This window comes from Lineus longissimus, chromosome 10 (assembly GCF_910592395.1).
Source record: "Lineus longissimus chromosome 10, tnLinLong1.2, whole genome shotgun sequence".
In the NCBI taxonomy this organism is placed as follows: Eukaryota; Metazoa; Nemertea; class Pilidiophora; order Heteronemertea; family Lineidae; genus Lineus; species Lineus longissimus.
Window position 1 is genome coordinate 2,496,018 of NC_088317.1, and position 21,056 is coordinate 2,517,073.

At 41.7% G+C, this 21,056-nt stretch overlaps 2 non-coding genes across 2 annotated transcripts; one reads left to right on the plus strand and one right to left on the minus strand.

The window, feature by feature from the left end:
• Positions 1-19,806: 19,806 nt before the first annotated feature.
• On the minus strand, positions 19,807-19,880 carry Trnat-agu (transfer RNA threonine (anticodon AGU)). The gene has a single exon. It is a non-coding gene; the product is annotated as a tRNA-Thr (tRNA).
• A 701-nt stretch (positions 19,881-20,581) lies between these two features.
• On the plus strand, positions 20,582-20,655 carry Trnat-agu (transfer RNA threonine (anticodon AGU)). The gene has a single exon. It is a non-coding gene; the product is annotated as a tRNA-Thr (tRNA).
• Positions 20,656-21,056: the final 401 nt, after the last annotated feature.

Here is a 21,056-nt window from a genome sequence, read left to right on the forward strand (position 1 = left end):
ATTCTGCTGAACAATTAACACCATTAATTGCGCGGGTCACGATAAAATCCCGATTATTTCTAGAACACCGGGTCGAAAAACGCCGTTAATGGTTTTTAGTGCTGGTGATTATTTCATTTCATTCTGACACTTTAGATGACAGTTTATTGACATTAATATTAAGCTTCAAACAATTCACGCCAATGGATGCCTTCAGAACCGAAAACACACAAAAACGTTACACCTCTCGTTCGAAAGTTGAAATAAGAACATCTTCATCGTCTCGCTGAATATATCTGTTCAGGACAGTTTGGTCGTCACTTCGTCGCACTTCATTTCACTGATGACCTATCTATCCTCAAACTTTGAAGCAAGCGCCGGATCTGAACTCTCAAATGCAAGGTAGTAGGAAATTATAAGATTATTAGATATGTCAAACTAAAAGTGCGGAAAACTTCAACAAAGCACCCATGAAAATCTTCGCCCTTTTGCAATTGTCTGGAGTAGCTCATGAGATGTAATGGCTTTTTAATCCTGATGATTACAAACCAACTTAGCCCCAAAACATATGACGCACAGTCTACTAAATAATGCATCCATTTGAAAATTAAATTTTAACTTTGAATACGTTATAAATAGACCTACTCGGCCGTATGCGCTGGGTCTTTGTTGCTTTCAGAAATATTATATTTAAGTCAAATCCTGTTGTGATAGCGAAACGTATTTAATAATTTCGACTTTGTTGATGAGATGCGAACCATCACTCGTTACTCAATTCGATAAATCTCTAAAATCCTCTCAATTGTCTTATGTCACAAAAGATCACAACAAAAGGAGAGGCGCGTGACCTTCCGTTTGGCGAGTGGTCCGCAGAAACGAAAAGCTTTGCTATGACTGGCTGCAGTTGCGCGATGGCTTCAGGTGGTGAACAATTTAAATCTTTAACTTAACATCGTTGCGCTTATATCTGTTTTACGGCCATAAAAACTGAAAGCAGCCCCTTGGAAAACTATCCGTACCACACCTGTCATCCAAACTTTTGTCAGAATATTTGTACTAATAGACCTGTCGGAACAGGACTCAATTGTCGGCGAAATATCCCCAAACAAACCATGATGAATGCTTCCAATTTCGCCTGGCTTCCCCAAACTCGTCCCACAAAAGTAGCCACACTCTTCTGACCCATTCTCTCCCTTTATATACATTGTCCCTCACCATTGCACTCAATTAAACCCTTGTCACAGCCACAATATCCCGATTCCCCTGCCCCAAAATTTGAATGACGTCCGTCGACTGCGCCTGATTGCGTACCGGTTCCTCGAAGCCCCACCGCGCCTAGTATTGTATGCCCCGTTATTGGTCTGCGATGGAGCCTTCTCGCGGGGATATGGTCGGCGATGGAGCCGTACTCTTGGGAACTTATCTTTCAGTTTTACATCAGCGCGGCCTTTATTCTAAACCAGCTAGCTGTTACACCATCCCGTGGGCGAGTTTATCAGCGAAAGCACATAAGCGATGTACATCCGACCACTGACATCATCGGAATCGTGATAACAATGTGTCACCTTTGCTTACTTAATGGAAAGTTGAAAAAAGCTAGTTTCACTTCTAGGTTCAGACAGAGAACCCTGCAGCTTTGGATATCTCCGCATTCGTCCGTTGCCATCTCAGAGATAGCGCTTTGAGAACGGTGTGGTAGCGCAGTTGCTTCTTCTACATTGCAAACCTAGGCAAAACTTGACGAGTTTCACCACATACTGCTCAATGTAATGAAAGCAGTTTGGCCGGGTCTGACCTGTGGAAACATCTACAGGCAGATTGGAGACTGAATGGGAAGAAGACTCGTGATAGAAGCCGACACGCAGAGGACTAAGTTATATTTTGAGGCGAGACCGCATCTTCGGTCGTTTCATCTCCATCTCGTTGAAGACGCAGGTACATATACGCGTTTACCGGCTTACCATAGCTTCGCCGACTGAGCATAAGGAAGTCATTGCCTTGTCCCGTTAACGCATCCGGTGTTGGCAAAATCTGTAAAGAACGATAGCTGAAATCGGCGTACCAGCAAGTTCAATCGCACGGAATGACCTCCCCGCTCTCTGGTCCAGGCACCGATCTGCCCATCAGATACGTTAGGGACGAGTCCCACTGAGTCGTGCGATCGGACAGAGAGATCGACCATCTGTAAACTCTCCCGGACAGTTTCGGGTCACTGCAAACCCTCCCTGATTTGTTTTGTTTTACTTTGTCTGCATTTGTCGCTTTCTCTCAAACCACATCTGCCTGCACTTCGACAAGAGGAAATAACATTATTCACTCCTGACTTCGACAATAGGGTTATTAATTAAGAACATTTATCCATGCAGATATGCCTGGGACGACTTGGAATAACAATATTGTCAAACTTTGGCTGGTACAAACGTCTTTGGGTCAGGGTCATGCAGAATTAACTTGGGTGACTTTCTGTGTCACTACGGATGACACATTTACCTTTTTGGTACCAATGAGGACACGCCAGATCCATGGCCACGCCCGTGGTACTGAAGTTCACTCCCTGATTGATATTTTGTTGTATAAATGTTTGATATAATACCAATGTTGGACGGTATACCCAGATGGTTTAAGCACTATTGCCCCCTCCTCGAGCTTCGACCAGCACTGAGACATTTCGAAAAACTCATCAATTTCTCTCGATGAAGTTATTATAAAACAGATTGTGCCATTAATTGTTTCATGTCATTGTCAACAATTGCGTCTATTTTCATAACAGAATGTTAGTTATGAACAGAACAATGCAGGTTTATGATCCAGTTTACCCATAGGAAATGGACTTGAGTTTAGTGTTGACAGTGCAAGATAACCATTCATTTCGTTAACGGGGGCACTGGCCGTAGAAAGGTAGTATAAAGCCGCGATTTAAGGGCATATTCATTTCAGTTTGCTTAAACGCGACGAGCGGTGTTTCCCAAGTCGTCTGGAGACTGTCACAGAGAATATAAATCTGTCCGAGTGAATGTTGCAATCCTATTGTTGGACAAGGGATAACCAGCGAGAGGAAATTACTAACCAATGCGCGTAGAATGAATGGAAAAATAATGAAAAATTAATGTAAATATTTACAATTATGTGGTGTTATAATGAGTTTTCTCTTGCGCGATTAGGCAACCGATGTCTATTGGAGATCACTGACCGGGGACATCCACGTTACCTGTTCATAACTGAGCAAACTCGTGATATTTTCAGTTATTGCGAATTTAGGAGGAGGCATTTTGGAGAATCCGTACGTGTATACCGAAGCGTGCTTGTTGAGTCCCATGTTTCGTTCCGAACAAGATCTGCAGACTAAAATCTACCGCGGGGGTCAATTTGATTCAGTGAATTATTGACTTAGCCCTTACACTAAGAACCAGGAATAGTAATTCACTTGAGAATCGGGAATAAATAGTAAGAAATAAGTAGCCAACTTCAGGCTGGTACACTTCAGACATGAATTTCGATGGTAGGACGTCATACCCGCAATAAGCAAACTTCCTAGTATCGCTGGAACATGTAGTGACCGAATATGCGGGCGGCGATACAATTTTCATCAGCAGCAGCCAGAAGAAACCTACAACCTATAGGGTATGTCATATGATGTAAGCCTTTGGTGCTGCAAAATCATTCTAGTGTCAAAACCGTCATTGTGGCAAAACAAATGCATCGACATGTGAAGCCATAATGTCCGCAAGCTAATGACCTATTGCAATCACGTTTCTCAATCGGACAATGAGCAGAAACACTCAAAGAAAGACGGTGTAACGATATTTGCTGCGAAACTATTAAACCTATTCAATGCTATTCACCCGCCTTAATGGAATTTATTGTATAATATCGGTAGTGTTATAAAAATTTTACCCGATCATGAATTTTTAACGCCATTTTATACCGTAGGATAAACAATCGCAATGGGCGACTTCAGCAGCTATTCAGTAACCCGCAGCTTCCGGAAGAAAAAGACAAAACGTTTGTTCAACGTTTTGTGCACGATGTGAAATATTTGTAGCTTGAACAAACGGCGGTCTGTGCATGAAAAAGCTCCTTCCCCGGGCTATCATTAATTCATTGCATCCACAAATCCTTATGTTTTCATTTGATCGCAAATTTCTTTGTGATTTTCAATATAGTTTTCGTCTTCTTCACCACATCTACCGCTGGTTTCGCTCAATATTAATACGTCATGACTAAGGGATCACTAACCGATGCTATCATGCTGAAACGCTGATGGTTTTAAGTGAAACACCCAAGAAATTGACTACTTATATCTCGGCATATCTCTGGTGCCGGATATAGGTTGTGTTCCAATGCAACAACACTCCAGACATAAGCTTTGTTACACACAAAGCAACTCAATTACGAAACACATCTCAAGCCCTGTTTCCAGTAATGCCAAGCCAACGGAACATATCTCATACGTCTCCAACCCTAATTTTCAGTGGTACCAAGTCAACGGATCCGGTGCAGTGTTTACGTTGTTATCGTTCAGGTCCCCTCTTCTGGTTTAACCAACTAACATTGAGACAAGTGATTACGTCACGTAGTGCACAGCAGCAAATACCAATCAAATGTACCAAAGCGTTGATACCTGCAAGGTGACCTATTGCACCCCGTGGGCTAAGATGCGCAGATTACCCTCCATAAAATGCAGAAAACCTGAAAAGCAACTTCATAATGCAGAAAACGTGCTGTACAGAATCGGTTAAAAGACTATCATCAAAAATACCAGAACGTAAAAATAGTATCACATCCTGACCTCATAATGTTTAGCATCACGTATCAGCTGATTGGATTTTAGAAAAGATCAGCTAAGAGTGTTCATCCGACTTTTATTATAGCTGCAATTAGGGAAAATACGGCGTGTAAACCGGCCGTTAAGTGCTATAGAGTTTAGAGAAAGATATCGCGGGATGGACCTTATCAGAGGAATCCTCCCCAAGAGAGGCGATCAATTCATCTCGGCAACCCATAGGACTTGCCCAAAGCCTCTCAGCTTGCCATTGGCGTTTGAAATTAATTTAGAAAATAATGATTACATCCTCGAATCAGGATTCCTTGGGTTGTATTGTACGGTGTCACCGGGATGAATGTTGAATTTTGATGACTGCGGGACTAGGTTTTGTGCGGTATTGTCATGCGAAGATGGCACACGGGCGCAATTTGTAGTGCGGCGCGGTCCCTGATGAGTATTTCACTCGATCTAGCAGGCGTTATTTTCCCTTCTATGTTCAGTCATCTCATGAATGACAAGCTGGATCTTGTGATGATGATTGTTTTCATCACACAGAGGAGATATTGACTCTCGAATTGCGTTGCTATTGTCTCATCCTTAAGGAATATTGGCCAGGAATTAAATCGTGCGCCAGCTACAAAAGATGCTCGTTCAGAGCATTGACTTTCGTTTAGAGATGAACAATTCGCTTATAGGATTCATTTCTATGGGGTTACTTCGGCACCTTGGCCCGAATGACACTTATTTAAAGAGCTACGTCATGTATGCCTTAGTCTCCTGAACACAGCAGGGTAAGATGGGTTTTCATTCTCGTAAAAAAACGAGTGAATTCGATCAGAGAGCGCCCCGCTCTAACATACAAGATCTATCCAAAGTCAACTAGCGAATATTGCAGTTTCATGACCTGGTGGATCCTCACAGAACTGCAAAATCGGGGATTCCAGCTTCTAGCAACAACGGCAACTCCGTTGCATCGCAGTCTCAAGTACAAATCGCAATGGTCGCCGAGTCGTCTTTGAACGAATGAAAATTGGGTAAGCAATGCTTTCATAAGCATAAGGTGTCGTTTTTGAATCAGCAAAACGCACTTTTTGATCAGACCAGTCCCTTAGTATGCCAATCAGCTTTCAGAAACCCCGGTCGATATGCATATATCCCAGCAAGGTGTTGATTTCTTTGCGCCATTGTCTCAAGTTAATAACAAAAATAACGATTAGCCCGCAATATCGGCGAAACAAACAAGGAAAAAATTACATATAACGAACATTTCTCGAGCAACACAACTGATCAAAGTTCTGTGAAGACCCTGTGTATCGATCTATACCCCGGAGAGGTTAATCCAGTCGTGACGCCCGCTCCCCGAACGCCATGTATACCCCACCTTTGGCTGGCTATCATTCTATCTCCAATAAACTGACAATAGCTCATGATTCATCCAAACTCGATACCTCGTCGCTCCTGTGTTCTATCGTTGCGACTAAACCCTTGCCAATGTCGCTAATCTGGCCGTATTGTTCTTAACTCCCCTCCGCTCATTCACACTCTATAGCCAGTAATTAAATCTCTGTCTATTTCATGGAGCTTAATGCGGCATAAAAGAAACCCCATTATCGCCCTGAATGGGTTCATTCTTTCTCGGTCTCTGTGCAAGCCCGGCTACTGATGATAGCGGTCTTCCAACGAGGATAGCGCGATGCTTCCGACTCCGGAACTGATCGTATCGCAGTCTCACCGCCGGCCAGAGAAAAACGTCTTCATGGGCGCAAGACCGAAGCCAAGAGTCGACTAGAAGATAGACTGGAGACGTGAGCATAATTTGGTAAATACCCGCTGGAGCCAAGCGTGAGTTCCAGCGGCGGCAACTGCATCTTGAAAAGAAAGACACCAGGTTGTTGTCAATAAATGCAGTTCCAATCGATTCAAATCGGCAGAATAACACCTTATACATCTTCCGCGAACCCGGATTCTGTATTCTTGTGATTTAACGATTTATCACTTTAGACTTTTCGTAAGGTGACAAGTCGTAAATGGCGGAGGAAATTGTGATCATTCTCAATTACCGCGCGAGAAATCAGGGCCGGCTTTCCTCACGGCGTGGCGCGAATGACGCGCAGCGTTTATACAAGAGCCGTTATCCGGCCGGACAACCAACGGAATAATTTATAGGAATATCGATAAAACACAGCCGGACTCCATGCAGTCCTGCCAGTTCTCCGATGGTTTTCAAACAGTATTTGAATGAGGTAATTTGCTTCGAACAATACCGCACAATACTCAACAGGAGATGAAAACACGGACTGAATAGCGCGGGGAAAATTGAACATCCTTCGCACAATGGCGCTATATTAATATTTCATGGCGCGTATTGTGATGACCATAATTACACAGATTCCGTGATTAGCTTGGCTATTCTTCGCTAGAATGGAACCATATTGCGCAGGCCGGCAGCCTTTACGGAATGTAGACTCAGTTTCCTGGCTAGCGGCTAGTCACATTACGGAAACAGTTGCCTATCGGATGACCGTGTGTTGATAAATACAAAGCCGCTTTTTACTATAAGCCGCATAACAAATGGACAGTGGATGCAGCGGTGACATCTTTTTCACGCTCACTATTGTTAAAAAGACCGGTTACAAATATCACAAACAAAAGGAATTCGGAAAATCCCAAATTGGACACAAAATCAAAGTTAGAGAAGCCAATAAAACAACGCTTTCTCGCCGTTAGATTGAGCAATACGTTCAATGGGTACAAGTGCTCATTTAGGCCTCTCGCTGAGCCCTCAATGAACATACATCATGTTTTCAAATATTCTATCGTGACTATGCTCTGGTCATTTTAGCTATTCGTGGCGTGGTGGCATCCGACCACCATCTTTTTCTCACGACGGGAGGATTATTCTGAGCCACCAAGGATTAGTCCTGCCTCAATCTTCCAACTGAATCTCTGCAGGAATCTGAGATCCTCGCGAGAATCCTTAATATTGCCAAACAGGATCTCCCAAGGTCAGTGGCGAAACAGTAAAACAGTGAAAGTGTAAATCAGGTGACCAAATTGAGTCTTAGAACACATGTATAGCAATACATCCGTGTGAAGAAGGACCTTCTTTCAAATATCCCAACTTGTATTCATTCCTTATCTCTTCCATTTCGAATGATCATTCATGCTGGAAACGCAAAACTTTTCCATCGTTTCACCACTGTAACTTTTCATCACGGATAGAAACAACCGTTTAAATATTTACAAAACTTTAAACCGAGCAACACGCAAGTGCACAAATAATTCATTGCGCATCTTATTGGCATCATTTTTCAAAAATGGCGGTTTGATTTTACAACAATGGTAAATTGGAAGTCTTATTCCACAACAATGTGTAATTTGACTGTGCAACAATGGAAGTTATAAGGGTATTCTAGGTTAGAATAAATGTGGAATCGTCAGGTTTCCAGTTTCCCCGATAGCGTGATTGATTCCATAATGGAAGAAGCAATGTAATTGGACATGTCAAAATTTGAGATGTAAGGAAAGCGGTACAACGTTAGCAGCGCGGTACAATTGTTACGGCCCGCCAAAACACTGAGGGCGACTGTGGCTGCACAGTTGGCGCCATAGACGCCTCAGTTACCTAAAATTCAGTATTCATTAATCACTTACCAATGAGGATGAGGATGGTGATGATGACCAAATACCCCTTACTCCAAAAAAACATCTAAAATTGCACCAAGCTATAATTCTACCACCTTTACATTTCAATGTAGATCTATATGAACGTGACTCCCATCAGGGCCCGGTTTCTTAATCGGCGTTAGAGACAAGCCTTCAGTAAATTTCATTTCAAGTACATGTTTAGCGTTAGGACCTAACAATCTGTCCTTCGATTGTTATCTTCTCGGGAGTGTCCACGGGGAAGGTGACGTTGATCATGCGGGGTTTATTTGGCAGATTTTAGATTTACGTGCTCCCAGCTTGACGCTTGGTATATTATTATGGAAATTATGTTGTTCAAGAACTCAATCACCAAATGAGAGTCACATCGGCTTCAACCAAGACCATCACAATTTTTGATTAGACGCTCTCAGATCATCAATCAGAGCCTTTACATCATCACCATTGTCTCTCAGCCATTGTTACTGCGTTCTCGCCCCCAGAACCTTTTATCCTAATGACAATTCCTCCAGTGTCTCCACCGGAATCCATCTTACCCGGCTGGCATCTTAGCCTAAGTGGTTTTCCCCTGCTTTGTCCTGTAACAACCTGCAGAATGGCTGTTCTTAAAACCCGAATGGCTTCTTTGTCAAGACCTTGTCAATATAAGAATACGGAGTCACAAAGTGAATGGCCTCCTTTCGTGTGACTTATATTGTGGTGTTATCCCCGACACAGCTAAATGTCTTTGGCTAATGAAACACTCGGCCGTGACAGGAATGGAAAAACAAAACGACAAATAAATGTAAGTGGTGGGTCCTTGTAAGTGTCTTCTACCACATGATCGGTTTGTATCTTTCGAAAGAGCAAGCCGTAACTACGTAACAGAAGACTTTATACCGCGCGTGACCTATTCCACGGGGGGAAAATGGCGACATTTGACAAGTGCATGCCATTGAAGAAGACGTATATATGTAGTACATACAATGCAAATATATAAAACATAAAAGTTGTTCTTCTTTTTTTCTAAATTTTTTCCTGCCCTTTCAAATGGACACTGTTCATTGCAGTTGACAAAGTTGAAAATGCCATATTAACTAAAACCATCTTGAGAGACATAGAATTTAATTTGAACAAATGTTTATCTTGTTCTTGTTCATAAAGCGTTTGTTCTTAGTAAGTTATTCAAACACTCTGCCTCTCATCGGTTTGTGTTTATATGATTATGGAGACCATTCCCTGAATAGTGTTTACCATCCCCAGTCTCGTATTGTCTGCGATGAAAAGCGCATGAAGTAGATCGATATGTTGCCGTGACGGGTGAGACAATGGAAAGTGAAAGTGAGACAATACGATTCACTAAAACAATGCCCGACTCAACACCATCACCGCAGAAGTGGCTCGAAGTAGCGCAAAAGCAGAGAAACTCAATAAACAACTCAGAACTCTGCATCATAGAAGACACTTGAAAACCATTTCTAACTTAGGTATCATTTATTCATTTGTTGGAATTATCATGAAACAATTCAATACAACGGAACCACTATCTGACAACCGCCAAAAGCTCGAAATGGCCAACATTACTATGTGGCTGACGCTGAGAGCGCCTCGTCCACCGCGGAAGTGGCCCCTCTGCGTGGTGAGTGCCTCGTGGTTGTCAGTTTGGCGTGATCTTCACCATTTCGCTTTCCTGAGAGTGGTGTACACGTGTACTGCTGCACTAACCCGATCAAGTGAGAAAACATCATGATCACGGACATGCAGATATGATCCGTGCCAGGGTGTGCAACAAAAGTCTTCGTCATGACGGAATTCTTATTCTTGACCCATCATAGGTTCCATGACGAAGAAGGGCGGAGGTAGATTGAGGTAAAGTGTGTTCTAACAACTGGTTTTAAGCAAATGATGTGCATATTTTGCCCTTGGGGTTGCACCAGCTCAATGCCGCTTTACCTATCGAAAAAAGACTCTGAGTGGCTTTGAGTATAGCAGGGTATATATTTTGAAAGGAGACATCAGCGAACATTGTTGAAGTTGAACTCATTATTCATGTATGCTGCTTTTCATCATCGATTTTTACTTCTGAAACTTTTGATGTTTATTCTTGGTGGGAAAATGAACAACAATATCCTTTTGAGAATTCTTGCTATAAACAGGTCATTGTGTGTCAAATGTATCGCGGTTTTTATAAGTTTTGTTATAAGTTGCTGGATATGCCATGCCCCTTCACTATGCGTACTCTGACTGATCTCGATGTGTACTCTCCCAACGTAGTGCACCGTGTTTCTACAGGGTGGACCTTGTCTCCACCCTTAGGAAAAACGTGTCTCATTTTCACATGGAGAATACCTGATCATTTTCATAAAGGGATTGCATGAAATCAGAACACCAGACCTGAAGAGACAGCAGATACTGCAACAACCATACCATAACAAGCTGCAACAACCAGACCTGATAGTACAGCATATGCTGTCACAACCAGACCTGATAGACAGGAGATGCTGCCACAACCAGACCTGATAGACAGGAGATGCTGCCACAACCAGACCTGATAGACAGGAGATGCTGCCACAACCAGACCTGATGAGATTGCACATGCTGTCACAACCAGACCTGATAGACAGGAGATGCTGCCACAACCAGACCTGATGAGATTACAGATGCTGCCACAACCAGACCTGATGAGATTGCACATGCTGTCACAACCAGACCTGATAGACAGGAAATGCTGCCACAACCAGACCTGATGAGATTACAGATGCTGCCACAACCAGACCTGATGAGATTGCACATGCTGTCACAACCAGACCTGATAGACAGGAGATGCTGTCACAACCAGACCTGATAGTACAGCACATGCTGTCACAACCAGACCTGGCGAGATATCAAATGCTGTTACACCCAGAACCAAGGGCAGCAAGAGCAGATCGACACTTGACAATACATCTCAAAGCAAACAAATGAACGAGCTCGGTAGCAAAGATTACTTCGGAGCAATCCTCAACCCGCGTTCATGTTTTGAAACATACTGAACATATAAAGTGACCAGGCCAATAGGAAGGATAGAAGCCCAAGTCTGCCATGGGAATGAATAATCCGGTTTACCGTCCGAGAGATTTTAAAAGGTGGTGAGGCTCAAAAAGCAAAGATTAAATCAATATGCTTAACATGAGCATCTGATTTCCCCAACAAAATTGGTCGACATCGGAACTTCAGGGAAATTGCGGGCCTCACCTTGTTCTCAGTGTACACTTGTAAAAACGGCCCGGATATCTGGTGAGCTACATCCCCCTAACTACACATACCAGGTAATTATGTACCAATTAGGAAACAGTGACATTTACTATTGTTATTCCTACCAACACTCATCCTCTCTGAGCACTTTCAAATGTCCATAACTGTCTGAAGATATAAATTTTTAAATTTCATTCCTTTCATGTATTCAAACAAGCGGTGACAATGGTCGCCATGACTGGTATCGCTACGATTGTAGCATTTGGCATGTTGGGATTAAAGTCATTTGAATACGTCGTCCCGACAAAGAATAGTGAAAGCGACACACTCAAGTTTTGAGTTTAAAGTGCATGTACAGTACTTTCACCGACCATGTATATTTTAAAACGGTAAAAGGGCTTATGAACTACCCAGTTTTTACTTTTTGTGTCGGCCATTCTGTTTAATGGAAGGTATTTCTGAGGTATTGGGGTAATTATTTCTGTAGGTCCACAATTAGTGAAAGTTTGATGCATTCAAGTGAAAAGGTATTGAGAAAAGTTCTAAAACGGCGGCTTGTCGGCAATGTGAATTCGACACGATTCCAACTTTTATGAAGTGGTCGAATTGTGGAGGGAGCCTTTTGAATTTGCTGAACCTTATGAACTGAAATTTCAAAATCATTTGACGGGGAATAATGAGGCAAAGAAGGCCAGAATATGATTATAAGTTATGAGTGACATCTAGGAGAAACCTAGCATTGATAAGTGAAACATGGTCGGCAATTACCAACAGTGAATTCTGAAAATCTCGTGAAAAATTAACGCGTTGTTTTCAAGGTTTACACGGCGACTCGTAGTATTCCTTTGTGAACATTCTGTCACCGTAGCCGACAATCTTGTGAAGGATATATTGACACTAACACTCCCTAAAACTATGCCAAGAAACTACCAAGATATAAAGAGACATGTTTGGGATTGATTTCAAAAAGTTAGATATCTGATCCATTTCTCAAACCACAACAGACGAATGGAATTATAACACATACTTACATTTCTCAACAATCGTGAAAAGTTTCGATGTACTGTGAGCATGAGATACAGTGTATAGGATTGACCCCTATCGGCGACTTCGTGTAGCCTAATCTGAACGATACTTAGCTCCTGCCTGTATAATCTCCCTTTACAGCAGAAGTCAGTAATTTCAGTGGCGAACTGTCTTCAAACAATTCGAATCGGAGTCGTATTGAAGTGCATATCCGAACAAAAGCAAGACCAGCAACTTTTGAAAAGCTCACAACTTTTGTAACTGAAGCAACACTTGAGTTTTAATTGCGGTGTAGTATTTCTGGGGTAGCAAACTTACACCAAGTCAAATTCTTGTTAATTATTCATACATCCCTCTTAAGAGTTTTCATGACTCCTGGCGTTTTATTTGCGACAGAACTTCCTGTCATTTGGTACAAAAACCGTTGTTTCTCTTGAGGAAATTTGAATAATTAAATTAGGTTTGGATATTTGTTTTGAGACAGGATACGTACAAAATGCGTTAGTGGGTTGATATAGTTACGACCTTTATTTTTCAATCTCGCTATCTAAGTAGTATACCGTCAAGTAATGGAGTGACATAAATCTAGGCATAAATCACAAACTTTCCAAAAATTTTTATCTTTCCGGTTGACACCTTTCACTGTTCTTTTAGCTGATGAACAGAATATTCTATCTTATAGTTATGATCTTACATCTTTGTAAAGTTCATCCTCAACTTAATCACTTGCAAACTAGAAAAAAAGCACTGTTAGTGCTGCATTTATCGAATGAAGAAAAAAACACGAAAATTGAAAATCGTGGTGAAATGTTTTGTACACTTGGATATAGTAAGTTCATTTTAGTCAACTCTGGCATCTGCCAGGCGCACGGCAAGTTTGAAGAGACAGCTCAACCAAAGATGACTGTCGAAATGATATACGTAAGGACCCGGATGATGCATTGAAGTACCCGGATAAATATTTACAAAGGACGATGGGATTTTTTACGACTATCAAAAACCACTTAGATAAATTAACGTTTAACATTATCAGATTTGCCTAGGCTATACAGGCTAACTCAAATGATAAGGCGAATTTGAAGGAGGTCTCTTATGGCTCGATGGACGAAGGGTACGTTGGTCTTTTGTCGGCCCACAAAAGAACAATTTCATTTCGGAGTTCTTCAAGTGCGCGCCAAATCTACGGGTCTGACAAACGCAATAATGCAGTGCGGGAGTTTTTCGCTTGTTTGAAAGGAAATACATTTAGCCAAAATAAATATAACAAATGAACAACGCAAGCAATGCGCATCGTTTATTGTTTATTTTTCGCGATAACCCCGGGTCGGAATCAGTTGAAGGGCTAGGTATATTTGACTTAGGATCGGATAATTCTGGAGCAAAATGGCGCACAATGGGAATTGTGATAGGGTGAGATTGCATTTTGTCCGTCATTCAATTATATCTCTGTCCACATGAGTGGAATTATAACAAGAATTCAATATATCTTTCGCGACTTTAGAAATCGGATGTAGGAGACTATTTCATTTGGGATAATTTTGCAATGTCCGTTTGTTGATTGAAGAAATTATTCGTTATTGGAAGGAGGATATCATTTTTATTTTATTGAGTTAGTTTTCTGACACCGTTGTCTCTTTCGAACTCTACGAAGAAAAGATATAGGGTGATGGTGAGGAAAATGTATCAAATGCAATGAGAAATGAGAGAAGTGTTCTCATTGGTTGATTTGGGCCGGAGTCGCTACAGATACCCAATCAGAGGCCGTGAACATGACTGTTCGTTGTCACCAGCAAATACATGAGAGAAGTGTTCTCATTGGTTGATTTGGGCCAGAGTCGCTACAGATACCCAATCAGAGGCCTTGAACATGACTGTTCGTTGTCACCAGCAAATACATGAGAGAAGTGTTCTCATTGGTTGACTTGGGCCAGAGTCGCTACAGATACCCAATCAGGGGCCGTGAACATGACTGTTGGGTATCACCAGCAAATACATGTATGGCGACTGTCACAGAAATAAAAATTGCAAGTTAACCAAGTGCATTTTGTTTCTATGCAGAAATCTTTGTGAGGCTTTTACTTTCTAAATAAAAATGCATGAATAATTCAAAAGTAACTTTCGTAAAAAGTTTTGTTCGTATTCACTGCTATTTGATATTGTCACATAAGGACAAGTAAAAATGAAAACTAATTTATCGGCCCCGCCCGTAGTGAAATCACTTCCGTTCTTTGATTATGGGTTCTGATTGTACAAATCTAAATCATGGTTAAGGGGGTATCCTTCATTCTAGTGAGCGCTGCGAGAGAATGTAAAATTTGTTTTTACTTGCCTCAAGTTAAATTTCATTTTATGAACCTTTGTCACACAATGGGCCTTAGGAATATGTCGCCGGAGAACTTGTTGAGGGTATCCATTTATATCTGAATTGTTATAAACCATTGAGAACAATGAAATATACTCTTGCACACACTTTGAGACAGCTTATAAAACGACGTTGCTTTAAAAGTGTTAGTATATGTATTCATAATTCAGAACTCTTGAATTTCTAGCTTTGTTTCTCAGATTGTACAATTTATTTGTCTCTCAAACGCAAATGGGACTTGAACTGAGCTCCAAGTACATTACATTCCCAACTGTCACACGGACTGTGAATGAAAATATGTAACAGCAACAACACGAATGAGTGTTCCAACCTTGGTTGAACCCAGTCCAAATTTCAACGCTTGGGAGTGATTCAATCGAGAGTCGTCCGCAAGATTGAAAATGTGAACAGTTGTCAGAGGACGGCTGGGAAAAGATCCCACGCGTTTGTCGAAAAAGAAAGCTTCATTTCCGAAGAGATTGTCGACGTATAATCGGCACCCTCTGAATCTCAAAAGGAGGCAACGTAACCCTGTAAATAACGGATTAAAATCTTATGAGTTACGGACAGATTTGAGTCGTCTGTGCGTCGCACAACAAAACACAAGTAAGAAATTCACCAGGTGTTTATTTTCGACGACAGAGTACTATCTCTTGATGCGGAAAATGCTTTCGTTGTGGGAGCCGAGGCGGAATTGTGAAATGATAATGAAGAGCATCTTTGAATATGAAGAAGAATGAGATGAAACTGAGGTCAACCTGTTAAAGATTTCTTCACAAAAGGTTCCGAATCTTCCAATGTGTCAAGTCGGCCGCCATTGTTGTTTTTCTCATACCAGACGACGCATGTAGAGAAATTCTCAAGACCCGATTGAGAGATTCTCAAGAATGATAAATTGCGGCAACAAATACTTGAAGATGCGAACATCTCAAAGGATAATCGCTGCTTCCTTTATGCTACTGATAACAGTGGCAAAGTACCCGCGCATCTTATCCTTTTCATGGATTATTCGGCAATCATTCTGCCGCAAATAATACCTCCTTCCCACCGCTTTGAACAAAATAATACCAACACAGATTCCTTTTGTCAACTGATGCCATATTTTCCCAAAGTTATTTATGCTAAGCCACGCAGGTGACATATTTGATTGTTCACTTCCCTTGGCGGTGATAAAGGATGACAAAACCCTTTTCACGTGGACGGATCTTCCGACACAAAGCCGCGGACAGTCCCTTGTGAGTCGCCTCGGCCACCTCTACGCTTCACGGTCTCCGAATGACGATTTCAAGAGATTCTGATGAGCAGCTTCTTCCGCGAGTTCTCAAACATTGTTGAAAAATAGAATAGACCGTGATTTATAGTCAGCTTATGCAGCACGGTTGGACAGGGACAGATTTTGTTGTAGAGTGGAAGAGGGGCTATTGAAAAAAGTCGACATCTTCTTGAAACATGTTACACTATATCCATTTTGGACGAATGAAAGTGGACAAAACACTTTCATAATTGAGGATGTAATCGTCAATCGAATTGTCCAATTTGGTGACAGATTTGACGATATTCGTGGCGCGTGTATAGGAAGATGTTACGTAATCTGGAGGTCAGCCTTGCCCCTTTTGTTTTTGCGATTCTTACTGGCTTTAACAACAAGAGTTACACACGTGAAGTCATTTTCCCTTTACTGAGATGCCTATCTAGCTTCAACAGTACACCTTCTTCCCGTATCAACTCCACCATATGCACCCCCGTCTCTCGTTTCCCCGGTCATTGTCCCACTATTGTTACTCAACACGGCAGCTTAATTAGTTTGCATCCGGCGAGTGTTGTATATTTTTCTCCCCTTGAATACCCTATTATCCCTGTGACAATACCTGACCATTTGTCTGCAAAGCTATTGTATTATTGCCATTGTTTTCACTCAAAATAGTATAAACTCCAACTGGGAAGGCTATTATTCCGCGCGGGCATGTTGACTTATCCTTTTGTTAAAGCCACCTTAGAACACAGTTCAATAATCAGCATATAATATTCGAGTGGGACGGCTATTGTTGGTTATTATCGGAGAGCTATTAATCTGGTGAGACCTGAGAGTAGTTTTGTCGTCTGAGCTCGTGATATCAGTTTGCCCATTCGGGTGTTTCCGGAAATGGCTCGGGTGTTTTCGGAAGTAATTTGCGGTATCATTTTCAGCATCCGGATTTCTGTACGAAGCTACATGTATGCATACGCCGGAGGTAACACTACATGTGAGTGGGAAATGCCATTATATCAGCTACAAATGCCCCTCTGGAAAAGTGTTCAACTTGACGTATTGAAGACATTCAATGCCTCATTGATCAAAAGCGCGCTTACATAGAATCATCTATCGTAGGACAGTGATTCTAACTGCACCTTTACACATGTGAAAATGGAAAATGTGAAAAGAGTCGCCGCATGCTCATAGGGACGTCACAGTCACGGTGAAGGCAGTGCAATGAATTACATGTATTAGTGTGTGTACATGTATGTAACCATTGTTACTTCAGTCAATTACCACTGAAAACATACAGGTTAGCCGAACTATAAAGTATAATGCGCCTTTTCAAAAATCATTGAATCCAATGTGTCACCAAATTGATTGTTTTAATTATATTATTACCCTTCCTCTTTGGAAACATCCCCATTCAATGCTTTATTCTACCCCATCCAATTTTAACCGAAACACAATTCAACCAGTGTAACATATTTTGCAATCTGCTGTGTACTTCTAAATAGTTTAGTGATTTGCTCAATATGTTGTTACAATTTGGTTGTGCAGGTATTGTTAGTGATTACCAAAGGATGGACAGCAGGTGTCAATTGGCGACAGCATGCGCGTGCAAAATGATGGATGTTAGACAATTGGAACATAATGTGAATTCCAGTCTCTTTGTATACAAAACTGTCAAAATTGTCACTGAGCCAACATATACTTATCTTGCAATGACAAAAAATGTTGGATAAAATAGCCATGTCTGCCAATGACTAGTAAACACATCATGGATTAATGAAGTGATTTTTTTGTTTATTCTCAAATACAAATCCGTGCTGAAATGAAGTGCTAAGTAATCGACCGTGCGGTGGCTGAGCCGCCCAAAGAACGCAGCGACCCGAAGTAATCAATCTAAGACACTGCAATGTAGTTTATAATAACATTTATTGCACCCCCATAATTGGGGAAAAAAATATACAAGTACATTCAAAGACAGTACATAGTAGTTTAAACTTATCAGTACATAGTATAGTAAATTAAAATCACTTGAGCAAAGGCTTGGTCAGGGCCATATACATAAAAGATATATAATGAAATTAAAAAACTCTTCAGTAAGAGCCTGGTCAGGGCCAACTCAGTGCCCCCATTATTGTGAGTAGGGGAGCGGAGGAGAGATCGAAGAGAGTCCACGACTCCGTCTGACATGGGCGCGGGCTCTCCCGCTCTCTCCTCCCCACCCCTGTAAATAAAATGTCCACTGGGGAAACACTCGCTTTTAGAATACGCCCCAGCAACGTTCTGGGACAGGCAGCACCAGTTAAATAGATCTGCACAGAAGGGTCAATATCAATGTCACGGCTTCTTGATATAAGACATTTTGTTGAAAGAATGCATGTTAACCTTAACCAGTGCAATAGCGATCAATGTAGCGTTTAACTTTCAAATATCTACAAAATGTCATGTAGGTTCCTGCTCTCATATTCATGATGATTCCCACAAATACGGCATCATCTGTCAATCTTGATAATCCGATCCTCATTATGTTTGTATACATTGGCATGGAGCAAACAAGAAGAATACAAATGCAAAAATGTATGTGTTAATTGTTTAACAATGTAGCTTTGTCTCATATCCCTTTCTGAACCCATTAGCTTACAACGAAGAGGAAAGACTTTGCTCTATTTTCCCGCCTAACATAGCCATTATTCATACATATGCTATTATGCTATTGTTAATGCTATTATTGTGATACAATGACTAATTGTTCTAGCAATTAGTTAGGAACATACTTGTAACAAATTACCTTTGTTTGTGTGGTAAATGGTTTGGAGGGAAGAAACAATAGACGCACTTCTGGTTTGGATACCGGTATGGGCAAAATTGAATAAATACCATAATCCGGCTGGGGCGAGGACGAGGACGGCGCATGCGAGAATGGTTAGAGTCGGAGGAGCAAACCTGTGTCTCCATCATGACATTTAGGTCAAGGTCACTTTGAATGACCTTGATACTCGGGGACCTCTACAGCTTATACCTAAGGTCATGGGTCCTGCTTGGCACTGGCACAATCTTTAATATCCCTCAACGAATATCAATGTTGAAGTCACGAACAAGCATAATGCTGGCCTCCCTCGCTGGCATCAGGACACAATGGGAGTGGAATATCGAACAGAAGGCTACTTGAAGATACGAAGATAAAAAAATTGGCAGGAAATACGCCATTGTTGTCGTGAGTGGAGGACGAGTGCAAAAGTCAACATGGAAAACTCTAGATATTTCAATAACAAAGAAAAGCGTTGAAATAATTTTGATTAGATTTATAACTTTAAGTATTATCAAGCGACAACAAACAAGCTTGTTGAATGAGGTGTCGAGATACATGACGTACAGGTTAGTCAAAGGCCGACAAACTGCCCGCCAGTTAAGTGCGTCGTACGAGGTCTGGTACTTTAAATCAAAGTTTACTCAGAGAGACAACTTGGGATTGGGCTTACGGTAATGCCCTTGCTCTCTGTCAAGAAAAAGAAATAGTTATCTTGGCTGGGCTTCAGAAATTTGAAAAAAAGTAGGCCTCGTCGAGATTCGAACTCGAGATCTCCTGTTTACTAGACAGGCGCTTTAACCAACTAAGCCACGAGGCCGGGTATACCTACGCAAGGGAGCAGGAAACTAAATTAGCCTCTTTGCATGGCCCTGTACACTGCAATTGTATGGTTTAAATTTGAGGGGTTTCGGGGGGATGGCGATTATGACATGTCCTAAACTGTGTATTCTACTCGGGACGTCTAGACATTGACAAATTCCCACGCCCGCTCGTATCATTGTGTATAACTGTTAGAAAAACTTATTTTTCATAAGGTACCTGTGAAAAATAAACTTTATGACACATGCGGATCTTTGTCAAACGCATATTGTAATATATCAAGTATTATTTGTGATTATTTCAACTAATCGATAAGAATGACTGTTATTACATAATAAGTGTAAACTGTAAGGGTTGTATCCAATGCATAGACTTAATAGCCCCTATAAACACGTTTTCCTATACACATTTTATTGCACCTTTTGCTTAAGCGGTTCATCAGTGAGTTTAAGTAAATCGTAACTTCTCGCTGTCATCGCGGTCTGCCTCCGGAACCTCTGATTGATGCACAGCGCTGCAAGGTTATGCAGCAACATCGCTGGACCGACCGCTAACCTGAAATAGATTAACGCTAACGTGAACAACTCCGTGACACTTATTCGTTTTCTTTACCTCTCCAATCGCCGACACAGGCCCAGGCGAGAAAGATCAATTGCTCAATATATTGTCATCGATTCATGACGGCTCACCTACAGAACCGGCCTCGTGGCTTAGTTGGTTAAAGCGCCTGTCTAGTAAACAGGAGATCTCGAGTTCGAATCTCGACGAGGCCTACTTCTGTCTGAGCAACATGTTTTTGGGTGTTTTTTATGATATTTGATACTTTCTTCATTATTTTCTTCACCATATTCTGCATGAAGGCATATTTTATTCAATGTAGTGTAGAAAATACCCCCGAATCTACTGGTCCAGTCAGTGGTGGATTAAATGAAGGTGGTATGATCCGACCGCCATCCCACCCCCTAGTCGGAGAGGCCTCCGGCCCCCCTCGTCGCAGAGAAACGGTTTCAGGGAGTCTCTCCCCAAGATTCGGCGAAGCAACGAACTACTAACTTTACCCCAGACCAACTCGTTTCCTTGATCGTACCTTCAGCCCTCTCTGGCTGGGGAAGCGCCACCCTCCCTTAAAAACAGCAAATAAAAACAGCAAAAGGGGGATCCAACGCTGATGATA